The sequence below is a fragment of the Nicotiana sylvestris genome, chromosome 8 (assembly GCF_000393655.2).
Source record: "Nicotiana sylvestris chromosome 8, ASM39365v2, whole genome shotgun sequence".
Lineage (NCBI taxonomy): Eukaryota > Viridiplantae > Streptophyta > Magnoliopsida > Solanales > Solanaceae > Nicotiana > Nicotiana sylvestris.
The window spans coordinates 122876646-122889942 of NC_091064.1; positions in this window are offsets into that span (position 1 = coordinate 122876646).

The following is a 13297-nucleotide window of genomic DNA, read 5'->3' on the forward strand; positions in this document are numbered from 1 at the left end:
TCAACACAAAAAAAAATGAACGTAAATAGATGGCGGGACATGTAGCTTTTAATGTACATCCACGCTTCAATCAATTTCGCATTTAATTTTGGTTAATCCATCTGCTTTTTTCTTCCTTTTTTTTTGGTTGAAAAAATGGATATATATAAAATCAAGCTCTTATAAAGCAGTTAAGCAGATGCATTAAAGGCATCAAATTTACAATACTAGAAATAGTACTTGAGGCCCCTGTAGAGGAACCATTAACTATAGCAAAAGTAGAAGTATCCAAACTATCAGCATAAGTACTAGGTACAGTAGTAGTTAGACTATTACTATTACATAAGCTAGAAGTAGTCTTGATCATCCTTCTTCGTGGCAATCCTTGTTGATCTTGTTGATATATTGAGGTCACAAAAAGTGGTGGACTTCCAAACAGTAGACAGGGTTCTTTTGCATGCATGACTCCATAGTTGGCTAGACTATCTGCAACACTATTTTGCTCTCTGTATATACTTAGGAGAGGTGGGCTATCCAGCTGTAGGAGTAATATCCTGCAATCATTAATTATATTATTGTATTGCATGGTGTTGGAGTTGAACATACCTAGGATGACATGTGCATCTGTTTCAATGACGAGTGGTTTGAGGTTCTTTTGTACAACAATTGTCAGTCCCTTGAGCAAAGCTAGAAGTTCAGTTTGAATAGCTGTCCCAGGTACTGATATTCCTGCAAAACCTATGATCCAATTTCCTTTTGCATTGCGAAAAAGACCTTTGATACCATACTTGGATTGGTTAATTGAGCAAGATCATCTATGTTAAGCTTATAAGTATGGATATTTGGGGGGTGCCATTTTACATATAATGGTATTAAAGCAGTATTCTTTCCTTTGTTATTTGTAAGATAATAAAATTCTGCAGCCTTTGTGAAAATAGAGGGAATATTTAAGCAACATTGTTTATGATCCATAGTAGTTTTATTCCGTTTAAGCCATAGTTACCATAAAGCAAACTAGATAAAAGTGGTATTTGGAATATTATGTCGTGTATGTTGTAATTGTTGATGTATGAAAACCTTAAAACAGTCGAGAGTAGTATCATGGCATTGCAGGGAGTTTGTATTTACTGTAGATATTTTGAGCTTAGTCGAGAGATGTCTAGCAGTTGTACATTCAAAAAATATATGTGTTAATGTTTCAGGGGCATATGACACTGAGCACAAATAGCAGAATTAAGGATACCTAACCTGTTGAGATATGCTGCTGTTGGAAGCCTGTCATGGCAAACTAACCATATGAAATGTGATATCTTTGGTGGAATATGTAGTTTCCAAATCCAGTTGTAGCTATCCGGTGGAGTATTTGTTGTAGCATTTATGCTAGTTGTAAAAGAATTGTGTCATGCCCCGAACCTGGGCCTGGACGTAACACGACACTCGGTGCCTGACTACATGTGACCGAGCGAACCAACTGGCTGGCTGAATCAACATGTGGTATCATAACATACTGAATGCGGAAGATAAACTAACACATGCTGATATACCGAAAGTCTGGATGATATAAATCGAAGTGCGGAAATACTAATACAATTCTGAAACATATTTGTAACCAACATAGCTTAATATGAAAAGTCTGTGACTCTGTCTAACTATTACTCTAGTCTATGAAGCCTCTATATGAGTACTGAAAACACTGACTGTATGTGAATACTGAAGACTGTAGCAATGATAATGCACTGAAAGAACTGGGGATCACCAAATAGCTGGTACGAGAATCCTAGCGCTCTGAATCATCAACCTGTAAATCATTACCTGCATCGCGAGATGCACGCCCCGGGCAAAAGGGACGTCAGTACATTTGAATTGTACTGGTATGTAAAATAGCTGAACAAAAGAACTGTCAACACTGAAACTGAACTGCTAGCTGATAAACTGATAACTGAACAAGGAAGTAAGGATGTGAATACTCCCTCTTCTGAATGATGAACAATCTGTTTATCTAAACATTAAACTGCAACCTCAGGCCCAATATGTATATATATATATATATATATATATATGTGCACAACTGCGGCCTCGGGCCCAAGTATACGTATACATAACTGCGACTTCAGGTCCAAAATGCATAAAGCATAAACTGCGGCCTCAGGCCCAAAGATGCATAAAGCATAAACTGCAGCCTCAGGCCCAAATGCAGGTGTTCAACATTCAGGGATTAAAAATCAAGAACTGAGAATCATACTGCAATATATGATAGTGAAATACTGAATCACATTGAGTTACATGATACTGGAATACTGCATCACACTGAGTTACATAATACTGGAATACTGAATAGGACTAGACTGAGACATGTATTCTTGAACTGATTGTGAATACTGAAATAATGAGCCATACTGACTTACATGATACTGGTATAGTGAATAGGATTAAACTGAGATGGGTATTCATAATAAGTTGATTTGTCATAACTGAAACTCATAGAATATCGAATGATTATGAAACTATGTCATCTAGAGAATATAAGTTCTACTTCTATTCATGGAACCAAGGCATAATTACTTTATGAGGAAACTAGTAATGTTCATGATGAATGGGACGTAGGGAGAATCATAGATATTCCCAAACGTAAAGAGTTAGCCTTACATACCTCAATTTGCCCCTTAGTGATACTACAATGATCCACACTACTAAGAACCTTCAATCTACAACAACAACATCCAATGGAACCCAATATTAGTAATAAATTCCATAACTTATGCCATTTAGGCATATTATCAAACACCTTGTAGGCATAGATATTTACACCTCATAACTATAGTGTTGGTTCATCCAACTATCACCATTAACCAACAATTCATTCCACCATCATTCCTAACAAATTTATAACTTCCAACAACATATGTATGACCATCCATTCACACCCAACCAACAAATCCTATCAAATAATCACCTTTAAATCCCTAACATGGTCATGTATTTAAATTGGGAATTTATGACTTCCAATCACCATACCATAAGTTGTAATACTTGATTCATACTCGTAATTCCAGAATAACACCATATATGTAAGTTTAAGGGTGTAGGATTACCTCTTGTAGACCAAATCTTGAAAGACAACTTTTGGGGTGTTCTTGAGATTTTGAAGAAATCCTATGAAACCCAATCAAAATTATGTTGTAACTAGTGATTGAGAAGTGAAATCACCATGATAACACACTTAAAGTAGGCGTACCACCCGCTCCCATTTCATCATATCTTGTGGTAGGCATACCACCCGCTCCCATTTCATAATATCTTGTGGTAGGCGTACCACCCGCTCCCATTTCATAATATCTTGTGGTAGGCGTACCACCCGCTCCCATTTCATAATATCTTGTGGCAGGCATACCACCCGCTCCCATTTCATAATATCTTATGGGAGGCATACCACTTGCTCCCATTTCACAGTTCATCACACAATTATAAGAAATCCCGGCAAGGGAACATAAGTAATGTAATAACTTCCCGGCAAGGGAACAAAAGCAATATAATAATTCCCCGGCAAGGGAACAACAATATCGAAATAGTCATCCTGGCAAGGGAGAATCAACTATAACTAATCTCACTTAGCTGGAACTTAGTTCAATTAATGAAAATGCTCAATCATAGAAGATCATTAATTAAATCATACAAGGTGTCATTCAAGAACACAACGACTTTCAATTTAAGACCCACGGTCATGCTTGACACCAACGTATAGATACTCGTCACCATGCCTATACTTCGTACTCAACAAGAAGCAGGTAGCAAATATGATTCAACTTCTAATCCCTCAAGCTAGGGTTAGACCAAACACTTACCTCGATGCCTTGAACACCACTCAAGTCTCAATTATAGCTTTACTCCTTGATTCCACCACCAATCCGCTCGAATCTAATCACAAGTTACTTAATTACATCAATAAGTGCTAAATGAATCAACCCCAATGCATGAAAAATGACTTTTCCAAGGTTTTACCCAAAAGTCAAAAATCACCCCCGAGCCCATATGGTCGAAACTTGAGGTTTGGACCAAAACCCGATTACCCATTCCCCCACGAATCCAAATATATAACTTGTTTTGAAATCGGACCTCAAATTGAGGTCCAAATCTCCAATTTTAGAAAAACCTAGGTTCTACCCAAAACACTCAATTTCCCCCATGAAAATCTTTGATTTGAAGTTGAAATCATGTTGAAAGATGTTAAGGAGTGAAGAAAATGAGTTAGAAATCACTTACCAACGTTTTGGAGAAGAAAAGTTGTTTGAAAAATCGTCTCTTATATTTTTTTGGGGTTTTGAAAAGTGAAAAATAATTGAAATTCCCGTTTATTTATGCCCCTCTCAGACCCCCAGTGCGGACCGCATCAAATGGACCGCGGCTGCACTAGCGTACCAGAAGACCTACAGTTCAGCACCCTATGCGGACCGCACAAGGCCGACTGCGGCCGCATAGCCTCCACCGCGGACCGCACAAAGGCGACTGCAGCCGCGCTGGCCCCTCTGCGGTCACATGCGATTTCTCGCGGATCGCACTAGAGGGTTCAAAGACTGCAGCTTCCTGAACCTGCAACACCTGACTTTCTAAGACTAAGGCATCCCGAAACCTACTCGAAACTCACCCGAGCCCTCGAAACTCCAACACAAGCATACACATAGCCTCAAAAACATCCTACAGACATATTCGTGTAATCAAATTGCCAAAATAACATCACGAGCATCGAATTAAACCTCGAGATCAATGATATTTCTCAAAACTCTTTTAAACATCAAATTTCTCAATTAAGGTCCGGATCGAGTCAAACGACGTCCGTTTTCAACCAAATTTCACAGGAATGACTCAAGTCATATATAAGACCTGTACCGGATGGCGGAACCAAAATACGGGCCCGATACCATTGCTTTCTAATCGGTTTTCATTTCAAATTTCCTTAAACAATTTCTGAAAATAATTTCACTTAAAAATTCATTTCTCGGACTTGGGACCTCGGGATTCGATTCCGAGCATACGCCCAAGTCCCATATTTTCCTACGGACCCTTCGGGACCGCCGAATCACGGATCTGGGTTCGTTTACCCAAACCGAAGTCAAATCTATTCATTTTAACATCAAAACTTAGCATTTTTCACAGAGTTTCATATTTAAGCTTTCCGGCTACGCGCCCGAACTGTGCACGTAAATTGAGGTGACTCTAATGAGGTTTTAAGGCCTTGGAGACACAGAAATCAACTGAAAGCAAGTGATGACCCTTTGGGTCGTCACAATTTCCAGAGTTGTGGATGCAACATGTTCCACATGCAACACATCTGACAACCATAAGATAACAATTCCTCCAGACTGGCTAATAGCTGCAACCTCAATCAGGCCTGTGAAATTAAAGTCTTCCTTGACAGTTTGGTGGTTTTGACTGTGAGTTTCCAGCAGTACAACCATAGATGGCCTATTATAATCTAGTAAGGATCGAAAATTTCTTCTAAAATCATTTGAATGAACACCCTTGCAATTCCAGATAATAAAGTTTATGTGATTATTAGTAGGTTCAAACAAGTGGCTGTTCCTTTGACTCGTTTGAGTGCTTGTTTGTCCTGGTCGAAGAATAAAAGTGGGCATTAGAAGCATTGCATACTTCCCCACTGCTAGATTTGTAGTTGGCCTTAGACGAAATGATGTTGTTAGGAGATTTGGAGGACACCTTAGGTATATCTTTCTTTCGTACTCCTCCTTCTGGACAAAGAAAAGTTCCATTGAGAAGTGCATGAACTGGACGTGTTTCTCTGTTGTAAACGATTGCTGCATCTAGTTCCGCTTGAAAGTTTTGGTCTTGTTCTACTAGATTGGGACTGTGGTAGTGAGTGGTTGGGTGATGAAACTAGGGTTGGAGGTGGTGGAGGATCCCAGTAAGGTTGGATCCATGGAGAGGCAGTATTGGGGTGTGGATAAAAAGGCATTTGAAGAAGGTATGGGCGAAGATGAAGGGGGTCCCAATATGGTGTGGGAAGAGGAGGTTGATGGTATGGCCCAAGATAAGGAGCTTGTTTCATTGACCAATGGTATATTCCGTAAATCTCCATCCCTAATTGCATGCCTTCCATCACTATCCGAGCTAGGTCCCTCGGATGGTTTATAAGAATTGTCACCTCTTGATGGTTGACTTCCGTCGTGAAAGTGAGAGCATGACTCTATAAACCTGTCTCGAGCCAAGATGTGAGCTGTGTTGCTGCATGAGGAGTCTGTGCAGTGTAGACAATGTGGTGGAGGAAGGGAGTGAGGTGTGTGGTTGTGTAGCAGACGATGAGTAGACTGGTTGTTTGTGGATTGTTATCTCCGTAAATAATTTAGATTTGGGGAAAACATCTTGTGTATGTTGGAACTTGGAGAGTGAGGTAATTGAATTGTTTGGTGGAATTTGAGTAGTTGTGTCTGGATTTGAAAGAACTACAGGAGCTTCTGTATCAATGGAGGAGAGGGTCGGTTTGAATGATTGATGTAGTGGTAGTGTGTTTGTTTGGTCTGAAGAGATGGGCAAACTATCAATGCCTAGTTGCATGGGAATTATCAAATTAGGGTTAGGGAAAGATGATGAGGGTAAAGCGGATGTGGTATAGTTTGGTAGGTCTTGTATTAGGGTTTGTATGTGTATTGATGAAGGGGTGTTTAGACAGTGTGTGTGCATGTGTAGTGTGCTGACGTGGCCAGTTGCATGGCTTTGTATAGGTTTTAATGAAGACCAAGTTGTGATTGGGCCGCTTGAATAGGCACTTAAGTGTATTTTGAAGAGGTTAATTTTGTATCTTTTGCTTGTTGAGGCAGTAGATCAGGCTGATCCAAATCAGTAGTAATTAAGGTATCAAATTGATTAGTGGTTAAAGTGGGTATTATAATCTTTAGTGGTTGTTAGGGTACTAGGTATAGGATTAGGGTTATTAATTGTTAATTGCGTAAAAGGAAGAAGATGAGGAGTAATGAATGAAGACTTACCTGAAAAGCTCTTAAGGTTGGCAGTGTTATAATTGGATTTCGTATAGTTTTTTTTCTTTGGAAATTGCACTGTCTTCCATTCTTCCGTTGATGGATTGGGGGGAGTATTAGGAATGGCTGATGTGGTGAGAGGAATAGTAACAATATGAGGTTCATCTTGAACCTGGTAGGTGCATACTCTCTGATTATGCCCCATCCAACCATATTTAACACATAACAAATTTAATCCTTCATAAAGAATGTTTTGCTTATGATTGCCAATGTAAACATGAGTTCTTAAAGGTTGATCCAAAGGTATTTCAACACATAGCCTAGCATATCGACCCTTTGTTGTTGAAGAGGTACAATTATCCACTGTTAGTAATTTTCCAATTTTATTACCCACTTTCTGAATGATATGAAAATCATAAAATTCAGTAGATAATTCTGGTAGTCGTAGCCATATAGCAGAATAATTTATTTTTGTCTCCGATGCCATAAACTTTGGTTCCTATTGTCGAACTGAGAGAAATGATTTAAAATGAACCAAGGGCCATTATTTAAGGCACGATTTTTATTTTCTTCCTTTTGAAATTTTAGAAGGAAGAAATCTGAACCCAAATCTATGAGAGGTAGATTTTCTGTGGGTTGCCATAAGGTATAGATTTTTTGGCGAAGTAGTTGATGTTCTACCTTGCGACCATAGACCTTAACAATTACTGCATTTTGCCAAGGTTTATAAATTTTACTTTTTTCTTCCATTGAAAGTGGAATAAAATTAGAGGCATCTATTGGTGCCTCCAGTCATTATCAATCAACAAGGAAAGGTTTGGAGGTTCATATGCAGTATGAGGTGAATAATTATCATTATTAGAAGTTAGAGTATGTAAATATGATTTATGAGTAGAAACAGTAGTAGCGGTATTGAGGTCGGGTGTGTCAATAATCATGTTTCTTGTTGGATTGTTATTGGAAGTTATGGTTGCGCCTGTGTTGATAGGGATATCTGGGGGTTTGGGAGGTTTAAGATTTGAAGAAACGGTTTGTTGTTGGGAGTAAATGAGAGTACTTTCCATTTTTTTACGATCCTGCTTTTTTCTTCCTTGAATTAGCAAAACAAAAGCATTATATTCCCTAATCTTGGACAGGCAGTTGCTCTACATTTAGTTTGATATCAACATGCTTTCAGTTCATAGGTATTTTATTTTTTTAATTTTCAAAGCATTTTATTTAGGCAAAATACCTTATCACCCCTCTAAACTTGTCACGAATTATTAGTTACAGCCTTAAACTATTCGTGGTCTTAATTACCCCCCTCAACTAGGTCTTTGAGAGCCATTACCTCCCTGGATGTTGATGTGGCAAATTTTGTGGGTGCACTCGCCTGCCACATGGATTTTTCTGTATATGTGGCCTTTTTTTTGAAAAATAAAATATATTTTTACCTTTTTAAGTATGTTACTTTTTTAGAAAAACAATTTCGAATACAATTTATAATAGAACTTGGATAGAACTACATTATTTAGGCTAAATTTTTTTATTTGGCAAAAAATAATAAAGTTTTAGTTAATCTTTTTTTGAATTTGATCTGAAAATAAGGATTTATACAATTGAAATAAATAGTCAAGACATCCAAAAAGTTATAAAAATAGATGGTTTGAATTTAAATATTTTGGCTATAATTTTTTATATAGTTCTAAATTATGGTGCTCTAAAAGTATTTTTTTTTTTTTACAGATTTTACCTGAAAAAGTAAAAATATACAGTTGAAATAAATAGTCATTATATCAAAAGAAGAGATAAAAAGAGTGTACAATTGCAAAAAATAATTTACTCTAGGGATACATTTTAGAGCAATAAAAAAGGGTAGCCCGGTGCACTAAGCTCCCCCTATGCGTGGGGTTCGGGAAAGGGTCAGACTACAAGGGCCTATCGTATGTAGTCTTACCATGCATTTCTGCAATAAGTATTTTTTAGAGCAATAAGAGAAATAATAAGTTATTTCTTGTAATTGTTCATTCTTTTTCTTTCTTCTTTTGATGCAATGACTATTTATTTCAACTATGTATTTTTACTTTTTCAGGTAAAATATGTAAAAAGTATATTTTAGAGCACCATAATTTAGAGCTATATAAAAATTATAGCCAAAATAATTAATTTCAAAGTATGTATTTTTATAACTTTTTAGATGCTTTGACTATTTATTTCAATTGTATAAATCTTTATTTTCAGGTCAAATTCAAAAAAAGATTAACTAAAACTTTATTATTTTTAGCCAAATAAAAGAATTAGCCTAAATAATGTAGTTCTATCCAAGTTTTATTATAAATTGTATTCGAAAAAATTATCTAAAAAAGTAACATACTTAAAAAGGTAAAAATATATTTTATTTTTCAAAAAAATGCCACATATACAGAAAAAATCCACATGGCAGGTGAGTGCACCCACACAATTTGCCACATCAGCGTCCAGATGGGTAATGACTCTCAAAAGGCCTAGTTAAGGGGGATAATTAAGACCACAAATCGTTTAAGGCTATAACTAATAATTCGTAACAAGTTTAGGAGGGGTGATAAGGTATTTTGCCTTTTATTTATCACAAAAAGCCACATGGTTTGAAGGGTACGTTCCCTACTAGTTCATAGATATTTGAATATTTACTTCTATTGCAAGAAATACTACTGCTTTTTACATCATTGACTTTGAAACAGACCTTTCTGCTTTGTTCAGATGCAGCTAAAACCACACACACAAAAATAGGTTAATCTAAAACTTTTATATTGTGATCATTCTCAAATAACAGCATAGTGTAGACAAGTTAAAAGAATACGAATATCAAGAGAATAAGAATGTTGTTTATCTATTTACCCGTAAAACGGTACAGTTGAATTTATACGTGGTTTCTAAACAAGTGAACTAATTTGATCCTGAAATAATAAAATAATTGAAGAATTATACAATACTTATGTTACAACCCATATTCATGTACGTTAGTTCATGTCGTAAGTTAGTTGACGTAACTTAAAGAAGAAATTATCTTTAAGAGTATAAGAAGTTAATCCTATTGGTCTTAAATGATACAAGGGTGTATAAAGATGGTTAACCAGTATTAGAAGTTAAACGAATCAAGGATGTTGTAACCCGTATTTTCGGGTAAACCTAGAGGTGCTTAACATACTCAAAGGGTATGTTTTAAGGTATTTGAATCATATAATATCTGTATCATAAATCTTGAAGTTAAACGAGTTATGAAACAAAAGTCGACAAAAGTTGTCGCAACTTAGGTTCATAATTTTACTTAAACTTTAGGTCAAATGTTACTAAGCTTTTCTCCCAATTTACTTGGAATTATAGGGTGATCAACCCACCAAATTTAAGATCTATGAGTCTAGTTTCCAATGCATTAAACCGTTCGTTGATACGATCTTGAAGTAGAGAGATATTTGCGTTTTTACGAGACCGCGCCAAGCAGCTCTCTATGGGGCCCACACAGGCGGTTTAAGACATACGGATATAAATAAGATGCCTCAACCCCGTTTTTAGTCATTCTTTTTCAGTATATTCAGACCTTAAACCCTAAAAACTCTCTCTCAAGTTTCTCTTATGATCCAAGACCAAACAAAGGGCAAACAACACAAATCAAGTGTCAGAAATCCCGTGGCGCTAGTAAGTTGTTCTTCTTGTTGTTGCTCATTTTTGTGTTGTTCCTGCTCGCGTGGGAGGTTGTTTTAAGTGTTTTATGTTCTGTAAATACTCCCTCAAGTTTTTAATATCAACCCTAGGTGATTTCAACTCTTCTAAAGTGATTCTAGTGCCGAAAAACTCTAATTGATTGCTAGCTTCACTTCCTTGTTCTTGTGGCAGCATTGAAGGGATATTTCATGGACAATTAAGGTCAAATTGAAGTTGTCCTTTCTGTTTAAGGGTAAGAAACCTCTTACTATACATGTATTTAAGATTATCCAAGTTGCGACTAAGTCATTGAAGCTAGAACTTGTGAAATATATATCGAAAGGCTTGGTAGTGATGTTGTTGGTTGGTAGACTGTTTTGAGAGGCTTAATATGATTATTATTGATGTTGTTTGGGATGTTTGGTGATTTTTTTGACTTGTAGAAAGTCATATAAATAGGGGAGGTGCTGTCCGTTTAATCATAAAATAGGTTGTGATCAAAACGACCGGTCGGGTCGTTACATCTCCCCCACTTAAACACACGTTCGTCCTCGAACGTACCCAGAGTTGTTCTAAAAGCCCACCAATCGCTGAATAACCTTACCATGCATATAGACGGGGTGATCCCACATCACCCTATTGTATAGGTCTGATAACACCGTTTAACTAAAATTACACAATCCAATTTAGCCCATAAACCATAGAACCACATTTTCACTTCTGAAAACATCAATACGATCAAAACCTCACACCTATACTTTGAATAGACCCGAACTAGCTGTAGTAACCCATGCCTGCAACCTCAAGTGCAATTACCCGATATACCACGTAACTCAAATACATGTAGCGATAACTTCCATTCACAGCAGCTGCACACAACACCCGAATACCAGTAAAAACCTCTTATCAACTAAAGTCTCATTCCAACACTTTCATATACTGCCAATGATAAATGAAACACGCAATAAATCATAACCATCTCTCAGATCAGTCATCCATAAGGTTACTTCTCCTTTGGCAAGGACCATAGCAAATTTCTAAACCGAACCTCGATATTTACCCATCAAACATGCTGAAATCGAATCCGTTTGTATTTATTAATGATCCCCAACGATCTCCTCTAATCCAGCACATTACTCTGGTGACATGACACATCCATACAGACCTAAGCCACAAATTGCACAATACACGCATCAATACGCAACAATCCGAACATACTCAAATCATGAAAATGACTCAAATAAAAGAGCTGAACCTCTAGTTCACTAGTACCACCACAACACAAGACTAAGAACCCGTCTCACATCATAGGAACAGAACACAGGAATCTAACCTACAAGGTCATACCTCCACATATATTCACTACAATGCACGACCTTATTTAAACACTGCTCCACATGGAACCACCTTAAGTCACTATGCTCGAAATCGAATACCACGCACAATTTGATATCTGGAACCAAAGCAATTCATCATACTCACGGTGAAGCAAATAACATACACCACGCACACCCGATAGGACATAACCGATACGACGTTCACCGAGCAACACCAAATTACTCTTCCCGCTCGACTTCCATTAAAAACTCCAATAGAACCGCACCATAGGTGCCTATAACCAACAGATCGTATCGTCTCACAACACAGAAAGGTAACCCATAGATCCCCATAATTACTAATAGCTCAAAACAACCGAAGCAACACATCCTTCGCCAACAGCAACTTGAAGTCAACAAACCTGTCTCGATGCCGGACACATATCCCGTATAGGTCTACCAATGGACCATACATCAACTCCAGTTACACACAACAAATAAATAATCCTTCGAAGGTCCACAATGACTGAATCATAGCACATACTAATATCTGACTAACTTACCCACATTTTGCCATCCACAACCACAAGCTAACCTGTATATGAGAACTCCCAGTCTCAAAGTCCATAAAACACATGAATTACCATATCCTATCCCAATTTCGTCTTCCGAATATACGCCACACCTATCATAGCCAATCATTCCACTATAGATACTCTAAAATTTCCCTGTGCCACCACGCAAACCCGAATATCACCAGTCGATCTAAAAAGAAGGTGCCGCAATACTACCAAAGTGCTATGAACTTAATAACATTGCCCTTTTACTAAAACATAGACTCTCGTCAAATCATTTCCAATTAGCAGTACCATTTCCTTAATCATCTGAGGCTACCCGCTGCCTAAGAGTTTTATGAACTTCCTTTCAGAACTGAACTGTAACTCATCTATCCAAGAACTTTCATTGAACCCATCTAGAAAAAAAATCATTACATATCCTATGCTTCTCACACTTGGAGAAATTGCACCTCTCCAACCACGGTAGAAATCAATAAGAACTCTCCCAATTCCATTTGCACAAATTTAACTGCCAGGACTGAATCCTTCTAACTAGATCAAGCTAAGCAAGCCATCAAAACCCAAAAGCATTGTTGCAAAATAGTTGTAGGAACTCATTACCTCAAACACACACAAGGAATTAATCATATCCTTACCATACCGATTTGGTCTACTATCAAGATACCCCATCTATCTAAATTCCTTCTGATTCATCTTCAACTTGATATTCCTTCTTGCTGTAGCACCACAATTTCCTCAACCTAGGCTTATCACACGAAACCCAAGCATAAAGCTA